The 19196-nt window shown below is 39.3% G+C and overlaps 1 long non-coding RNA gene across 1 annotated transcript in view; it reads right to left on the reverse strand.

Annotated features, from left to right (window-relative positions):
- LOC138066223 (uncharacterized) overlaps window positions 1-6899 on the reverse strand; it is a 52297-nt gene extending 45398 nt beyond the window's left edge. Inside the window, exon 1 of the long non-coding RNA XR_011139461.1 lies at window positions 6573-6899. This is a non-coding gene — a long non-coding RNA (uncharacterized lncRNA). The remainder of the gene's footprint in view (window positions 1-6572) is intronic.
- Window positions 6900-19196: the final 12297 nt, after the last annotated feature.

Here is a 19196-nt window from a genome sequence, read left to right on the forward strand (position 1 = left end):
CACGTTAGTGTTAGTGTATAACTAAATGCCATTTGGTCATTGAAAGGACAGGATTCAGTTTCTTATGAGAGACTGGGACAAATTAAATATTTTCAGCTTGAGTCGTTATCCCAAAATGTGGGCAGCGTTTCTCCTCTTGAAAGTAGTCAGTTTATGGCTTGAAAACAAGCAGGACTTCACTGGAATGGAGAGGGAGTACAAAGTCAGAAGGACAAATTATTACTTCAGAAATACCGTGTGAAGCAGCTACCGCCGAGGGATCCCAGCAGCAATCTTGAACTCATTTCTCCTCTTGTGTCGATGAATATATGATGGACCAGCAGCCTCTGCTTCCTTCCCTTGATCGGTCCCATCCAAAGCTCTTCCTCAAGGCTTGAAACAGTGCTGTTTCCAGTCAGGCTGAATGGCAAATAGAAGGTTCCAATGTCTTTACCAACATTTTCTTCTCGTCCACCACCTATTCTCTTTTTTCTGGCCCATCTTCCACCCCGACATTTCCTTTCAAGGTGCTAGCTCCCCTTGACACATATCCAAGTGTCCATCTCACCTTTTGATATTCCAGGCAAATCTACTCTGCATAGTACAGAGTCCTGTATGGTGGAGACAGCTGAGTTAGTTAGCTTTACACGGGCTCACTTGGGTGTTTGGAGCAATATAGTATAACATACTGCATAAAGGATATGTATCCTGCCCCCCGCCCCCACTTTCTCTTTCACAAAGGCTACTTGCTATGCATGTTTCTTCACTAACTAAGTCTGCAATGGATTTTAATTAGGTTTGAACAACTTTTCTGTATCTTTCTTTCTGCATGTAAGACGCCAACCATCTCATGTCGTGATCTAGCCAAGAATGATGGGTCAAATTTTGGCTTTGGTGCTGTTCTTATTTGGTATAAGAAGCAAGGAAGGAGTGTGGAGAGCTTAATGAAGAATTAGCCTTAGCAACAAAGCATGATGGGGCAGGATGTAGTAGTACTAAAATTATAATATTGGGAGGAAGTAAGGGTTACCCGGCATCCACAGGTCTCTGAGTGACTTTGGATAGCCTGTGAGGACATCTAGGGGAACAGCCAAAGAAACGATGCTTGTTTTAGACTAGAAAACTTGTTCGGAAAATCTGTTAGATGTATAATCCAAGCTGAAAATTGCTAGCAAGACTTTTGGTTGAGGTTAGATAGTCCTTGTCCTGAGAGGTGAAGGTTTTAATTTTTTTTACTCTGGAACAGGAAAAAAATTTCTGAGGATTCTTTAAACTTTTAAGTGACCCAGAGGACAATGCATTTACATGTAAATGTGTTACTAAGAAAAGGGAAGAAGTTGGCTACTCCACTCTGTCTTGTTTTAAACTTGGAATAATGCTATACGTATGATATTATGTAAATATCTAGGAAATATTGCTACGATTAAATGAGGTGCATTAGACTGTAGATCAGCATCCTGGAGGAATTGTTGAAAACATTGCTTCTTGAGACCACATCTTGCAAACTACACTAGACATAGTCCTCCATAATATATTAAAAAGACAAATGTGACATCAGTAGAGGAGAAAAATACAGTTCAGTGGGGATTTTAACTTAATTTCTAAGCAGTAAATAAGAGAACCTTGCTCTAGTGTAAGTGCTCAAAGAACAGGAACTGGATAAGACTATGAGATATTTTTTTCCCTAAAAAAAAAAAGAAAAAGAATTTCCTTCCAGAAAAATGACAAATTGTTTCAGTGTGCTCAACATGAACAACTCACAAATAACTCCATTCACATAAATGAGGGGATTCATGTTGTACAGACCTATTTATATACGTAATGGAATCACAATTTAGCCAGTAGTAATTAGCTAAGGGTGCTTTGGAGGTTTATATCAGTGTCAAAGAACAAACTTGAATCACTTGAATCCTAACGTAGTTCCCTAAGTTCACAAAATCTTTCCCCTCCTTGTTTGAAGCTACTTGCACAGTTGCATTTCAGTGGTCAAAGTCACAATTCTCTTCTAAAACTGAAATAAAAAATATATATAACAATGTGCAGAAATTCTCATTTTATTTTCAATGAACCTAAACAGTGCAAATGTTTTCAATAAGACTGGAATATCTGAGGGCAGACTATATTTAAAGATAAGGTTTTGTAGATTCTTTCGGAGAGCTTTTGCTCGCAATCACACAACAGAAAATAGATTTTAGCAGGATAACTTACGACAACGCAAAGACAACATGTGAGTGTTCTTGTATTTAAAACCGTACGGAACAACTGTTCCAAAGGGAATTCTCATTATCTGTGAATCTCACTGTTCGTTGGATTTCCTCATCTTCATGATCATACTTAATATATTTTCAGAAAAATTCAGCAAATTTGGGAATGAAAGAAACAAGCCCTCAAGGACTGGTAAAGTCACAATACTAGTGACTTACTGACTCTTAAGAGATTCACAACAGGCTTACAGGGAAAATAAGATGGAATTTTATGTTTGTGCTAAATTATTGAATATTTAAATGCTGTTTTAACATGAACTATTTAAAGAATTATGCAATCACTTGTAAGTCAATGCAAAGAATCTTAAAGGTTAAAATAAAAATCGTTATTAGTGAAAAAAAGTTTATCTTTCAGACAAAAATGTGGTCATGTTTCAGTTTAGGTAAGAGTGTGAGCTTCTTTCATGTCAGTGGAACTGATTTTATTTGCTAATGTTATAAATAGTATATTTAAAAGAAAATCCTTAAATTATGAGGAAAGAATAGTTTTGTTTCTATGTTGTGTAGTGAAACCCCCAAAACATTCTAGCCCTTTGCTGCTATGCGAACAGAGTATTTCCACGATCCAGACAACTTACATAACGTCTTTAAAACTGTGGCAATGAAATTATTCATAATGACAAGGGAGGGAAGTGACCCAGTTTACCTGAAATGAGATCCCCCTCTTTCCCCCCAGCCATAGCTGACACCGGCAAATTTCACTTCAGCCTGGGGTTAAAATAACTTTTGAGACCAAAGGATACACTTATGAAAGTAAAACTTCTGAAGGGAAAATAGGAATTTGTAAGCAATGACAAGCTGTTTTTCAAAGCTGATACTCTGAAGCCAATTGCGCTCCTGGGTTGTTTGTGCAGATGCCTCCACTCTTCAGTAGCTTCGATTCATATTTCAAGTGGCCTAGACGCACAGCGCGTTGCGGTTATGCGGCTGCTCCCCGTGCATTGCAACTGAATTACAGGACCACGGGCAGGATTCGGGTGTGACTGCTGGTGTTATACCTCCTTGTAGATGCCCAAGGCCAACGGAGACCTACAAGCTTTCCTCCCACGAAGACTGTAGGCATCTACCCCGGACTGCAAGAATAAAGCACCTTCCAAACATTGCTTTTCAGAGACGCGGCTGGTTTACGTTTGCGTGCTCCTTGTTTTGCATAACTGAAACTAAGGCAGGGACAGTAAATGAGCTGCCGAGCATTGCGCTGCCTGGTGTTCGTTTGGAAGTGAAGGAATGGAGAAACACGACTTGGCAGGGCGTCTATGCTGTTGGTCAGCAGACTGTAAGGTCTAGATGGGAAACAGTTCAGCATTTTGGGTGCTATAGCATTTGGTGCTACTTCACCTCAGATTGGAGCAAATATCTTTGGAAATCTTTTGCATGCGGGACCGGGAAGGAAGGATCTAGGAGCCTGTGAGATGGTTAGCCTGTGGTTAAAACATTCACTTCGAACAGGATAAAACGTCAGACTGTGATAGGGAATCGGGGTTTCCTATAGCTGCAGAGATCACAGAGGGCCTAATCATCAGCATATTGGATGCTATAAAGTAGGTTTTCTCTCACTGGGGGTTTTACCCTAGAAACAAAAAATCTTTTCAGATTAAAATTCACTTGACGCATACTGTCATGAAGTGTTTCGGTTATGACTGAGTAGTATATTTTACGGAGAACAATTTCATTAAAAAGACTTAACCAGCTCTCTGCAAATCTGACAATAATCAGAACAGTAATCTTGCAGCCTTCACAAAAATAGCTCCACAACGGGCAGATGTGGGATCATCTGTTTCCTCCATCCCCTGCTGTGACCTCTTTCTAAAAAGTTACAATTTGGGTTATAGTATAGAAGTCCCTCATAGCTAGTCCTATGTTCAGGACATTACAAAGTTTGAATGACTTACAACATTTGAATTTTTGTCAACATTCCTGAAAAGTCTAAGGGCGCTTTACTGACCCCTCCTCTCCTAGAAATACTATTCCCAAGGAAGGTCCAGAGAGAACACAACACCTAGTGTATCCACAATGTCTCCAAATATCTACATTTCTGTGCCCATTCTGGTCTCCCAGATTAACATGCTCTTTTTTTTCCTCCCACAGTTTTTATTTGATTAGTTTGTTTTTCTGTTATTTCAACTCAGAAACAGATATGTTTCCTTAAGTAACTAAGATTGCCTTAATGATCGTCTTGTTTGAGAACAAATACCAGCCTATGACTTACTCAGAGGTAACCGAGTTGTGGATTTGTTTTATTATTTTTTTTTTCTAATTAGGATGGTAGGAGGTTGTTTCACTGGCAGACTCAATCTGCAGCTTCTCTTTCTGCACCGACTATCTTGATGGCCATATGTAAGTGACTCTAATGTGTGCATGGTATTTAAATCCGCTCTGATAAAGGCATAGGCATTGCAACCTGAATTAAGGTGTCTCACAATCTGAACTGCATTATGAGAGCGCACTGGGCAAAATAAAATGAAGCTGATGGATTACTTCTCATCAAAAATACATTTTTTTGTGGTTGTCACATTTTTAACTTTGGTCAAATTTCTACCAGCTACTGGGAGAAAATATAAAAAAGGATAACAATACACTTATGCTTTCTCCTGCAGGAAATTTTTGCAAAAACTTCCCAGAGGGTGATCAGATGACAACCTGTTTGGTATAAGAGGTTGCATATTAATAGCATTTATAAGGTCTAAGAGATATGGCCATGTTTCTGTTGCATATAAGCTCAGATGACACACCTCTCAATTGGCACGTCTGGGAGCCCCCCGGCTCTATAATGAATAGTGTGTGACATGAATTTCCACTAAGATACACCGTTAAAATGTGCTGAGACCACAATATGGTGGAATCTCCTGCTGGTGCAGTCTCACCCTCAAGCTAACCTTGGGGAAATGCTTTGAAATGGTAGGTGAATCATAAGGAAGTCTCTTCTTTTATGTGTCAGTGGTGTTTCAGACATAGACTTGGCTACATCTAAAATTTTTTCTTTATTCTGGCTTTTCTCTTTTACTGGAAGATGATTATTGAGGAAAACAGCACCCTCAAATGGTCACCTTCCCTTTTCCGCTTTGCTTTTACAGGAGCAAAGCAATGTCACCATTTTTCCCTGAACCCCAGTTTCTGACAACATTACTCTGTTGTAATGATCTGGAAAAAATTGACTTGCTCACAAAATTTGCTAGATTGCTGTTGTCAAATACTGTAAGATTAGTTCTCAATTTCAATAACTCTTTAGCACAGTATTATGGGAAGATATTGACAAAAGGTGGGAAAAAAAAGCACGATAGGAAAAAAAATCTAAGATGAATTTCAGAATCTGTCCGTGTTTTGCATTTACCATTATAATTCCATTCACATACCTTATAGATTTCAGAATAAATATCTTAGAAGAATATCAGGCAATATAAAGTCCTGACATAGAATTTCTAGGTTGACTTTTAGAAGTAACTCTATAAATGCTGATAATTCATGTCTAAGAATAGCCAGAGCAAAACCCAAGAATTTAAAATACGTAAATAATGTAATATGTAATCTAAAACATGTAAGTTTTAAACAACTGAAATAATGCCATGAACACTTGTTCCCTCGTTCTGTCATATTTAGGTTGCCATTAAGGAAACCTTTCCTTTCAGGAAATCATAAGATCGAGTTCCTGTTTATAGTGGAATTGATGGAGTTGGCTCAAAGAGTACAGGAAGTGCTGAATATGGCTGTTGACACTTTATCTTTATGTATCACTATCCAAACTGCAAGTATGATTCCTTAAGCATTTACTATTATCCCACTTCATTCAAGCTTTGAAACCTGACAAGGAAATAGAGTATACGTACATATATTTGGACAAGTCAATAGACCTAAATCCTCTTGCAAACATTACGGGAGATAGATATGGATTCTAGATCCTAATTTTTCCTTGTATCTCTCATTTTAAAGAATGTTAATTAAATTTAAATGATTTGGATGAGGATTAAAGTATTGGAAATTGGTCCAAGAACATTTTTAGAGAAATGTATAAGAACAAGACAATCTAACGTACTTCCAACTTCTGCTCCTCGCTATGGACTGTGCACCTTTTTGAAGTCAAAACAGAACAATATTTTACTGTCCCTGCACCAACTGCAGCAGGGTCTGTTTGTGCTGTGATGCCCTCTCTCCTAGTGAAAAACATGCACTTTTTATGTCCATATGCACATTTTGTACCTTTTTGCTTACACAGGGGACTACTGACAGGATAATCCTTTTCAGACTGGGTTGCACGCTAGGGTTTCACCATCCTGTCTGCCTCTGAGGGCCCGTGCAAACAAACTGAGGCACTTTACACAAGCCTGTACTTACTGATACTGCCGCAACTCAAGATAAGAAGTAAAGGAGAGGTCAGACAATGGCGACGCCTCGCTTCATCTTCAGGAATCCTTTGTCCACGCTCCTGCTCATCCTCCCCATCTCCCCGGCCCCCGCGACTGGTCTCCGTCTGGTTGCTTGGTAACCTCCCGGCACCGCTGCGGGTACCAGCAGAAGCTGCTCCCTCCGCTCGCTGGAAATGCTCAGAGGCAGCCGAAAATCGGATGAGATTTTTTTTCTCTCTGTTTTTGACAGACAAATCAAATTCTGGGTAAATGTTGAAAGCTCTCTTAGCGGGAAAAGGCTCAATTAAGAAAAAAAAAAAAACAGTAGAAAATGCACATTTGAAAAGAGAGGATTAATGGCATAGGCCTGCTATATGTCAATTATTTCAGAGAGTTGATGAAAACCCTAGCAATGTACAAGTAATAAAAAAGAAAACAGAAAACATAAGAGTGGAGAGAGAAGGAAATTATGAATCACTTGCATAATACTAGTGGCTAAAGACCCAGCTGGATTTGAAGCTGTAATATGTTAGCTATTGCACAGCCAGAGTAAGGGAAATTTTATCCCAAGGAGGCAGCAGTCTAAATGTAAAAGACAGATTAGCTGAATATTTTAAGCACTAAGATGTCTGCTACCTCAGGACATTGAATCTTTTGCTTCCTTTTTTGAAAGGAAGATGACATCTTCTGATACATTTTATGGTTATAATTATTATTCATGTTATTTCAGTAGATTGTAGCTGATTACATTTCTTTTGAGGATAGGTTTTAAATCATTCCTTTCAAGGGAAAACAGTAGAACTGAGACTCCTCCAGGTGAAAGTGAGATTTTAAGTCTCTGAGGACCTTTACTGCTGAAACTGAATGCATTAACAGAGTGGGATGCTTCCAGACACAAATCAAATCCAGTTTTGAGACAGATCACAACTCTAATCCAAGTGAATCTCTTTCAATCTCTTCACTTTGGAGTTCTTCTCTTAGTCATTAAGTGAAAGAAGAAGGGAGAGGGAAGGATAAATATTTGTAATTTGATAAATACAGTTTTAGATTCATAGGTGTCTGCTGCCATTTGAGATGTCAAAGGGCATCTGAGACATCCACATGGAGTTAGAAGACAAGACAAAGGACCTACAGGAGGACCACTGCCTGGTGGTCAAAACGTTAGACAGAATGTTTCTAATAGTGCTTAGACTGCTATGTTTCAGCAGCTCAGTTGTGCCTCTGAGGCTGGATCTATTTCAAGAGTAAGACAAATGAATTTTGGTATCTATGAATACAATCCCATGTACTCTACCACTCCAAGCTGTCGTTACAGTCACACATAGAATCACAGAACGGCTGAGGTTGGAAGGGACCTCTGGAGATCATCTAGTCCAACCTCCCTGCTCAAGCATGGTCACCTAGAGCATATTGCCCAGGATCACATCCAGGCAGCGAAGATCTCCAGCGAAGGAGGCTCCACAACCTCTCTGGGTAACCTCTTCCACTACTCTGTCACCCTCACAGGAAAGAAGTTTCTCCTCAGGTTCAGATGGAACTTCCTGTGTTTAAGTTCATGCGTATTGCCTCTTGTCCTGTTGCTGGGCACCAGGGAGAAGAGGCTGGCCTCATCCTCTTGACACTCCCCCTGCAGATACTTGTACACGTTGATGAGATCCCCTCTCAATCTTCTCTTCTCCAGGCTCAACAGGCCCAGCCCTTGCAGTCTTTCCTCATAGGAGAGATGCTCCAGCCCTCTCATCCTCTTGGTAGCCCTCTGCTGGACTCTCTCCAGCAGTGCCATGTCTCTCTTGTACTGGGGAGCCCAGAACCGGACACAGTACTCCAGGGGAGGCCTCACCAGGGCTGAGGAGAGGGGCAGGATCACCTCCCTCCACCTGCTGCCAACAGTCTGCCTCATGCACCCCAGGAGACCATTGACCTTCTTGGCCACAAGGGCACACTGCTGGCTCATGTTTAACTTGTTGTCCACCAGCACTCCCAGGTCCTTCTCGGCAGAGCTACTTTCCAGCAGGTCAGCCCCCAGCCTGTACTGGTGCATGGGATTATTCCTTCCCAGGTGCAGGACCTTGCACTTGCCTTTGTTGAACTTCAGGAGGTTCCTGTCTGACCAGCTCTCCAGCTTGTCCAGGTCCCTCTGCATGGCAGCACAGTCTTCTGGTGTGTTAGCCTCTCCCCCCAGTTTAGTATCATCAGCAAACTTGCTGAGAGTGCACTCTGTCCCTTCCTCCAGGTCATTGATGAACACGCTGAATAAGATTGGACCCAGTACTGGGGGGGCACCGCTAGCTAGAGGAGGTAGCTCAAAGTCGGTCTAGCCAACATAGTTAATGCAGCGATCAGGTACTAGGTACTTTTGGGGGTAGCCGAACTTTTTTCTGGCCTACCCCCAAAGTGGGATGCTTGGGGGTATGGGCTTGATTCAGTTACTAAAGGTATGTGTCCAGGGACATCTTTCAAGCTTTAAGGTATTTTCCTTTACCTGCAGATCTGTCCTTGGAAAGATAAGTTACTCTTGTACATGATTTGTCACAGTTGCCATCATCATGGAGATGCTTTGAGTAAGCTAGGGACTCTCAAAAAGAGTAGCACATATGTATGTCTGAACCTAACTCTCCACGAACTGTAGAGCTACCTTAGACATCTAGCATATTTGATAGATGTTTGCATGCAGAGTTCTAAGTTTAGCTGTATCAGCCTGTAATATAATCATACTAGGAGTTTATTCTTCACACATTTCTTAGCCTTTTTTTCATCAGAACCAGTTTCCCATAATATGCATTTACACAGTGATACGTGTTGTGAGGACACTTTAAATCTTATGATACAGCTCAGAGAGTATAAAGGAACCCTGCAACACTTCTGGGACATAAATTAAGTAGAATTAGTATCCTGCAGAAACAGGTCTTCAACCAGTAAGGTGTGAGAGGTTGTAAAGGAGGGGGAGAATGGCTGATGCCTGAGTGATGAGCATGAAACCTCTGTAGTGGGGTGGATGCACTATGTATATCGTGTATACTTTATTTTAAGGCCAAACCAAAGCCACACCTCTACTCCTTTTATATTCAACAGGTTGTACAGTTCACTCCTAGCAAGTGCATGCTTCTGCTCAGGCATCTCTGGAGTGAGATGCACAGAAGCTGATCAGAGCTTTGGGGACCTTCAGTGAGTGATGGACTGAGGCAGTTGCATTCGCTTCTCTGATCAGGTAGAAGAGGAGAGGAATCGTACCTTCACTGCTGTCATAATTTTCTTACGTTTAGTAATTTTCTTTTTCCTCGCTCTCCTTCCTCCTCTCTTTTGTGAAGAGCACGCACCTGTAAATACAAAAGGTGCACATGAGGGATATGCGACTTTTAGCCTTTCACAAAATAGTAAGAAATAACGCAAGAAAGAGGGGAAAGAAAGAGGACAAACAATATTCTTTTTGTAGTCTTTTGATTAAAATCATTGAGAGCAAATTCACCTAAGGAAAGTTAGGTTTTACAGAGCACCTGTCTAAACACCATATGTTTATGGACTGCCTCTTTCTAAGTTTTGTATTTTCTAAAAAAGGGAGTTTTAAGTGTTCCAAAATGTTACTGTATCTTATGATGCTAATTCTAGGTGGTACCACGTGAATGTCATTAAAGGTGAGGAAGGACCAAAAGACATAAGAGGATAAAAGCAAGCCTGTTTCTTTCAGAAGAATGAAGTTATTCATATCTCATCAGTTATTCCTCTGAGGAATTTTTGGGCTGAGCAGAAAAGATCTCCGTTTTGGAACATATGGGTGAATTAAACTGCAATGGGAGGAAAGCACATGTCTCAGTAATTTAGTTTCAATTGCTCATTTGTATCAATAAAGCCTACTGTAAACAATGCAGTTTTTTCTTTTTTAGTAATGCACCAGAAAAGCTGTAGATGTCTGCATGAATACCCAACAGGATCTCTTTGATAGATTCCATTTATGCTTTTATGATTTTGCAAGGAATAATGCAAGTCTTATTAGATTCTTCTGCATTAGCTTAATGGAAAAAGAACTTTTTTTTTTTTTAAGTAAAATGTGATGTGTAAGGATAAAGTCACTCTGACTCTAGATGGCAATGGAATAGGAATAAATTACAGCACATATCACCCATCCAAATTTCCTACCATATTTAACAAGTTCCACACTGACAAAAACAAGAATTAATATGGGCTGACAAGCTGATGGGAAAGGAATTGTATAGCCACAGATGACATCATGAGTATCTCTGTCCTTTACTACTCTTCTCAGACTAAATTTTTCATTTGAAGTCTTTTCCCATTATATGTATAACAAAATACATTCTTCTTAACCAAACTTATTCTGCAATAAAAATCTGAAACAATAAAACTATAACTAAACATTTTTCTTCCTCTCAAGGCAGTTTTACTTGAGAGAAAAAGAGAAACAAAAAGTAAACTAGCAATATTTCTGGAAGATATTTTCAAGCCAAGAAGGGATTAATTATTTTGTTATGTATGCACTAAGAATAGCATAAATAAATTAATTATGGTTTAAAAGATCAGCCCTGTCGCTTGTAGATTCAATGTCAAAAATCTCAAAAGACTTAAAAAATGGCTGTAATGGCTCAGAAAATGATCCGTTTTGTCTGCCTTCCTGTTTCCAATAGCAGCTAAAAACGAATGCATAAGGGACAAATATGAGCAGGGCAAGCAGCTATGATACTTCCACCCTAGCCCTCTGTTTTGCCTATTCAATAACCCCTGATGGATCCTTCTTACAATTATTTCTCCAACCTCCCTTTAAACCAGCGGAAGTTTCTTGCATCCATGACGTTCTTTCACAAGGAATTTCATGGGTCCACAGCCTATTGTGGAAGAACCAAAACCTCCTTTGTTGCTTTTGAACTTTGCTGTTACTAGCCTCATTTGATTGCCTCTAGTCCTTATACTGAAGACACAGGCAAAAGTTGCTCCCTGTCCACTGGCTCCATGCCACTTACGACTTGGTAGACCTTTGTCATAGCCCCTTTAAAAGACTCATTCATATCACCAGGCTTGTTGACTATCATATTAAGATCTTCAGCTTTCCAAACCATTCTCTAGTATGGCATTTCTGGTTTGTACTGGGAAGTCTCCCCTTTACTTCAATGAGCTTTGTGTATGTCTTCTTGAATTTGTTTGGTTTATCATTTGAGGCTATGCCAGAAATGGAGTGTCCTGCTTTCACACGTAGTTGTGGTGGAGATTTCACAGGGTAGGCTGCTTGTTTGCTTCTCTTCAAATAGCCTGTATAATCACAGGTATAAGAATAGTCAACTCATACAATACATTTTGTAGAGGTTATTTTTGCACTGCTGTTGAGGGTATCTCAAACTAACAACCCTACCATGTTTGTCTCTCAGTCTTCTCCTCATGCAAATTTACTCACCTTCATTCAGTTTTCCCCCTCTGAAAGGTAGTTCCAAAATGATAGCAAAACTGGTTTGATAATTCACTAGTCATTCTTGAATCTGTAAGAGTTCGTGATTCCCAGATGCACTTGGATTCCAGATATGTTAATGATAGCATATGTTAATGATAGCATTCAAGCTCATACCAATCATGTGTCAACGGTAAATAATTATAGTCCCTTTTTTTTCCTACTGAATAAAAAGACCTTTAAGCTAAGGAAAATGTTTACCTCAGAATATTGATATTTACTTAATAATAGCTTCCAAAGTGAAGAAAAGTGCATTTTAGTGTGTTCATTGTAACTTAGTGTAGGGACAACAGGAAACAATGGGGAAAAAAAAAAAAAGCAAAAAACAGAAAACCCAGCTTTTTAGGTCTGAGATACCAGGTCTGTTCTACAAAAAGGTATACTCCATAGCAACATGAAGATAAGTTATAGAGCAATAGAATCATACTAACATATGATCCCTTACCATTTGGGTGGAAGTAATAATAGTGGGGTACTGATTTTTTACTATGATCCATCCATAAGGAGCAAACAAATATTTGAGCACTTCTACCCGTTTATTAAGAAAATAACAAAATATTGGTTAAGTTGGACCTACTCCACAGAATGTAAAAATTAAGATCACTGAAAGTTGTTTCCTGTGTTTGTTAGATTCCCTAAATCTGTTTGGTTCCTGAGCCTCTTCCCTACGACCACAGGTTCATTGTGCTAAGTGTATTTCATTACGAAATCAATCTGCATTCTCTTTTCCCACACACACCTCACCAAAAGCCAGTTTTGAGCTTTCTTAGACAATGCAGGTATTACAGTGTGCCCTCTGTTCACCTTAAGGGAGGGCAATATTTGCCAACAATTATCTCAAGACAGTAGCTAAAATGCTGAAATCTTTTCCTATATTTAGAACAAAAAAATCAGATATTTCCAGCTGAGTAAGGGTAATGCAGACTTTTTGCTATGACTATCACATTAATGATAGAAGAACCTAAAACTAGACTGCCGCAAATGGGTTCTACATCTGCACAGCTACATCCTCTCCCGGCATTAGTCAGCAGAACTTCATTGCCTCTGGAACAGTAACGCACACTAGATAAGATTCTGATTCATAGAAGATCATTTTTCTTTTAATTAGAATTTCTTTTCCTTTCATCCTTCTGCTTCTCTTTCCTTCCCACCTACACGTGCTTCTCCTACATGGAAAATAAGCCCACGGGTATTCTAGCCAGCCACATTTCTAATGTTCAGCTGGTTTTAAAATTAAACAAATGTGTTGGGCCAGCCTTCTTTCCAGACACTACTCCCCTCCTCCCCACCAGAGGAGTAATGACTTTCTATTTCAACAACTCAGTCCAGACTACAAAACCAGATGGATTGCTCTCTACCGCATGAGCAAATGTATTCTCGATCGGAAAGCAGCAATCATTGAATACATCATGTACAGTGACACCAGGGAGGGAATTGTTCTTCATTCTGCCCAATGAAGCGTGTTGGAACACCTGTTTCCTATCTTGAAAATGTTTATGAAGACTGCCAAAGAAGTTAGTGCTGAAACAGCATCATTAAGTCAAGTTATCCTGCTCAGCCACCTGTTGAAAAACAAAACTGCAGAGGCAATTCCAGACCTCAGCTGTTCCTGGTGATATTAAATGTCTCCCTGTCTATGGGGAAATTTTCTTATCAATAAAAAAGTCTGCTGCTTGAGGGAAAGGGAAGCAGAAAGGGAAACATTCTGGTTCATCCACCCTTCTGTTAGCTTTGCTAGGTAAGCATAAAAATAATTCATAATTATATGAATAATTCATAATTGCTAGGTAATTCAAAAAAATAATTAATGGAAAAGTACATCCAAGTGCTGATGTATTTTAAGGGAAGACCTTTGCCATCAAGCTGTTAGTTCTGCGTGGCTTCTGTGTTAGGCACTGTTGCGCTGAAAGAGTTCGTCCATACTACTACTATCACTCATGTACAAGTTTTCTTGATAAACCTTCAAAACTGCATTCAGATGCAACCTCAGCTTGATGTCTGACACTGTCCCGAATGGAAGACCTCAAATGTGTTCCTCGTCTAAGCATGTAGTGGCATGATCTGGATTTGGTATAGGTATAGATGAACATTTATTAGAGCCTAGTCCACGAACAGATAATCTGAGCTCCATTCTTTGCAGGTGTAAATCAGGTGCTTTGAGGATGAGCTGCAGTCAGAAATGGGCAGAAAAAGTGCGTGGCTTTCTAAATACAGGTTTGTGCACCTTGGATTTTATTGCTCTGTCAACAAAGGGTCTATTATCTAACTTAAATGCAGACATGTACATTTAACCAGATGAGCCCCACTCCCAATAACGAACGCCTGAATGAGCAACACATTGTGCATGGACTGTACGGGAAATGTTCACACTGAGTGCTTGCTGTTAAGGTGAGAGGAGGTCTTTATTTTTACCACATAATGGATTTTCTTCCTGACTATATTTTCACAAAGTATTGGTGATACTTAGCCTTGGAATTTCCACTAGCTCGAGCGCTGAAATTGAAACTATATGAATAAGTGCATTTTTGGTTCATTGGCTGGGTTGAAATACGGAAGAAGAAAAGATTCAGTTGATTTGAAACCCCATTATTCAGCTTTTCTTCTGAAAAATTGAACTTCTTTGCGCTGAGTTAAAACTTATAACATTACACATTAATTTGTTCCTTTATTTGTGTCTTTTGTGTTTTTAATTATTAAGATTTAGCTCATTCAAAGTTAAATATTTCGACTATTTTTCACTATTTCTAAGCTAATTTTCTGCCAAATTCACAACTTTCTGTTGGCTCAAATAAATTATTTTCATAAAAAAAGTTCTCACACCTAATTAACATCAGAATTCCATTCCGTAACTTTTTTTTGAGATCTTTGATTTACAAGGAGAGTAAATCTGCTCACTACCTTATCTGGCTAGAAACTATACATCATTTTAAACAGTGATCTGTGAACTTTCAGGCAGTAGGATCTTTACTTTTAACACAATCCATACTAAAAATAGTTACTTCTGTTCTAAATTTTGTGAGAAATGGTGATTTGGGATCCCAGGCTTCAAATACTACTGGCAGTTGCTAATACTGCATGGGAACCAGTACATAAAATGAGAAATCATTGGTTTAGAAAGATCAGTTGCACAAGTGGGTATACTTAGAAATTTTTCGACAATTTAGGAAATGTTTTGATAGTATTTATTATATTGTAAGACAATAAAGCTTAGACAGCTGTCAGGAGCAACTGCAAGGACCTCAAAGTAAGCAAAACAGAACACTAATATTTTTTTTTGTCTCTGAATTCAATAAATTAGTAATTTTTCTGCAAAAAGTAATGTATATATCTTGCCAAAGAAAATAAATACTAAATCAGAATTAATCCCAGCCTGACTATGACTATTTCTCAATGTGTGATTATTTCTCAGCGTGATTATTTCTTGGCAGTATTTCTCAAATCTTTCCTGGAGAGTTTACATTTTAAATAGGCCAAAATATGTGTACCTTCCTCTCACTTTAGAGATTGCTCCCATTTTAGTCTGAAAAAGAGAGAGAGACATGAACTAACAGGTAATAAATGAGAAGAATAGTAGTAATACAGGGATTTTCACGATACCCCACTAGGAACCCAATGATTACGTGTATTTTACCACTTCATACAAAGAATTCATGAGAAAAGTTTCTACAAATCACCCTGAGAAAGTAAATTTAGATTGTATACGAGGGCTTGGTTCCCAACCATGAGAGCTATTGCTTTGTGGAATGATGTTAGGAGAAAGGTGATAGAAAATATTACTTGAAACATTTTGAGATGAGACTGGACACATCTTGAGGAAATATTTTGTGGAGAGTAATATTTCTGTTAAAGAGAGAGAGACTAGATGACCTACAAGGTCTCTTTCGCATCTCAGTCTCCTCTGGTTATATTTACTGCTTTCCTGCCCTTTTTCTCTCTCTTCCTCCTTATCTCCTACATGTATTTGAAAGACAGAAATATGCAGATGTTTAATGGATACAGCAAAAAATCCCACTGCCAGACAGATGAAAAACAGTAATATTTTACCAGCATGCTGTTCACCCAGCTGAGATACAGAGAGCAAAATATATCAGTTAGTGAAGCTGGGAGGGGACAGAAGTGTATGGAAATATTTTCTTTTCAAAATCCTACATGAAAAGATTTCCGTAGAAGGGAGCAAAGGAGACACTATGGCCAAAAAAACAGTGCGCGAAAGGCCAAATGCCCATCTCTTGACCATTCCTTAAACTATTAACACTAATGCAAAAGTAATTCGTCAGCAAGAATGGGGTTGCAGTTGATGAATTTGCTATCAGGAATATGAACAGAAGTGAACGGGGATGGCTGCGTGGGAATGGGAATGCAGCTGCCAACAACATGGACGTTTCTGATCTGTTCGATTGTCTCTCATAAGGCAAAGTTGTGAAGTGCCAGGTCCTGGATGGCTATTGAGCAGGTCCTTGTTAGCAGCTGTTGGCAGTCAATGGCCATTGATGTATGAGTTCTCAGAAATGCTGAGCATGGTATTGACCGACTGCTTCTGCTGATAAACCGGCACCTTTTAGCCTTTTGTGTCAGCCAGTTCATTAGCCAAAATGAGTCTAGTTCCACCAAAGCTCTTCTTAGAACAGAACAATTCTCTGGTTATTTGTTTCAAGCCGGTGCATAAAAAAACTGAAGACTTCGTTATACGATGAGGACGGAGTGAGTTCGAGTCACTGATGTTTTTCACAATCCCCAGCCCTTGACATTTCAGACAAAGATTGGTAAGGAGGTGCAAAAAAGGCTAAAAATTTGAATCTCTCAAAAGCAGGAAGACAGAAAGCAAGGGCTGAATAGATTTAAATTTAGAATACTGGTAAGTCACTGAATAAGCAAAGGAAAAAAAAAAAACAACACTAGGAATGACATTAGACAGTTAAATCAGCAAATACTGACGTTGGGCAGATTTTACGTTACCTCTTACACACTACTCAGAATCTGTGGTGCAGGGTGTGTTTGGTTGTTCTGAAAAGAACTGAAACACAAGCATTGCCTGGAATTAATTATCGGTATTAGATATATCTCATTAGAGAGTTCTTAGAATATGCTCCTCAGTTGTTTGCTTTCAAGATTTCCTCTTCTTGAAGGAAGACTGCAACTTCTTATAGGAAATCTTTCTTGATATCCCCAGGGACGTACGGACTGTGGTGCATAGCTTAAAGAACTGGTAGAAATCAGAGTTTCACAGTATTGTGCCAGAGCTGCTATAGACAAACGAGAATCTTAGTGTAACTTGACTATGTTGGCTCTCACTGAACGCATGAACCACTTATACATGCCATCGTTCCCAGTGACTAAGGGAGGTCAGCTCAAGAAGGTCATAAAACAAATGAATGTAGGTAGTGAATATGATTTAGACCTCCACAGTTTATCATTACATGGCTTCACTGCTTGATATGTGCTTATCATCACTACATGGTGGCTTTCAAAATAATGAAAGCTAAAACCACTTTTGCAGTAGATCCGGGTTCCTGTCATGATTCCCCTGAATCTGCGTCACACAACCTGTGCTCCTGATACCACAGGAAGCCCATAATACTCCGGAAAGGGCCTTACATGTAAGCAAAAATTATTATTTTTCAAAACAGTCATGCATATACTTCCCTGCAGTTGGCAGGAACGTCACTGATGGCTGGTGGATGAAACTGGGAGATGACCCCTGATGGCTGTTAGTGTGTAATTAGAGTGCTTGTAATTATAACCATAAAATTAACATTTTTGTAAAGCAATAACATTTTGATTATGAGCACGCTAGGTACTTTATTTATGTGTCATTATCCCTGATCTGCAAGTACCTAGCCAGAGCAGGATTTCAGATATTTTTCATTTGGAAAGTCAGAGATGCCGCCATACAATTGATTATTCATAGCTCTTTGAATCCTGAACATTCTGCTGTGAGGCGGGGTGTTGTTGCTTCGACAGAAAGCGTGTGTATTTATAGCTGTTTTGAGTCACTGTGAAGCACTTTCTGACATTGGTTGAGGTTTTCAGCGAAACTGTAGACTTAGTTGCCGCTTACAAACAATAGAGCTTTTATTTGCGACCATCAATGGAGCCTGGAGGATGACTCAGATCCTCCTAAAATAGACTTGTGGGATTTAATTCAGCTGTCCAAACAGAAGTCTTGGTATCATTTGAGAACCCTAAGATAGGCAAGACACCTTCATAGGTGTGACACAAAACCTGCAGGAGACTCGTGCCCTCCTGGAGGCAGAGGCAGGAGTGACGTGGTTACAGCATGGGGCTGCTGCCCCACCGCCTCCTGCTTACAAAGCATCCGACCATGAAGTAAGAAGAGAATTTACGTCCAAGTATGCGTAATGCAGGAAATAACTGAAGTCAGCAGCACGCCAGCCATGCCGAGGTGAAACACTGTTATTCAACTGCCCTGAACTCAGTGAAAAAGTCTGCTTGTTTTAATTTCCCAAATCGTTCCAATTTTTCCAGCTTTCTTAGCATATGATCTCACTCACCCTAGGCACCTTGACCTTCACTAAGGCCAAATAAGCTGTGTTTACAGGGAGACGGCCTTATTTTCAAAAACATGGTACTGTGCTAGTGACGGATCAAAACCCGTGCAAAGTGTGGTTGCTTTTGTTTGCAAAGGATGGTATTAAAATCACCAAAGTGAGATCACAGAAAACTCTGTGTTTTTGAAATGCTTTCAAGGTTTCTTCACAGTGACTGTTCACAGTTTTGTTTATAGTGTAGCTGACTTTCTAAAATTGGCACAATTTTTCTGATTCTTGGAGAAAGCAAAACCGATCAGAATTTTGCATTCTAAACTCTTAAGACTCACAAATAAGCAGCATTAAATTTACCAGCCCACAAACCATTGTGATTGTGGTGCATCTACAGAAGATGTATAATTATTAAGGCCTAGCTTATTAAGCACATTTGGAAATTGGCTGAATTGCTTGATTTGGTAAAAAATTACATGCTACATTTAATCAGCCCTCCTTTAAGGAACAAATGTCATTAAACACCACTTAATTAGCTGTTCCTACATCCCTACTGTGTGAAAAATTGTGTCCTTGATGACTACAAAATATTTTTAAGGTCAAATGCGGTGAATAAAAATATCATTGAATGCCCTCTGGTAATAGTCTACATAAAAGTGCAGTT

The sequence above is a fragment of the Struthio camelus genome, chromosome 2 (genome assembly GCF_040807025.1).
Source record: "Struthio camelus isolate bStrCam1 chromosome 2, bStrCam1.hap1, whole genome shotgun sequence".
NCBI classification, from domain to species: Eukaryota; Metazoa; Chordata; class Aves; order Struthioniformes; family Struthionidae; genus Struthio; species Struthio camelus.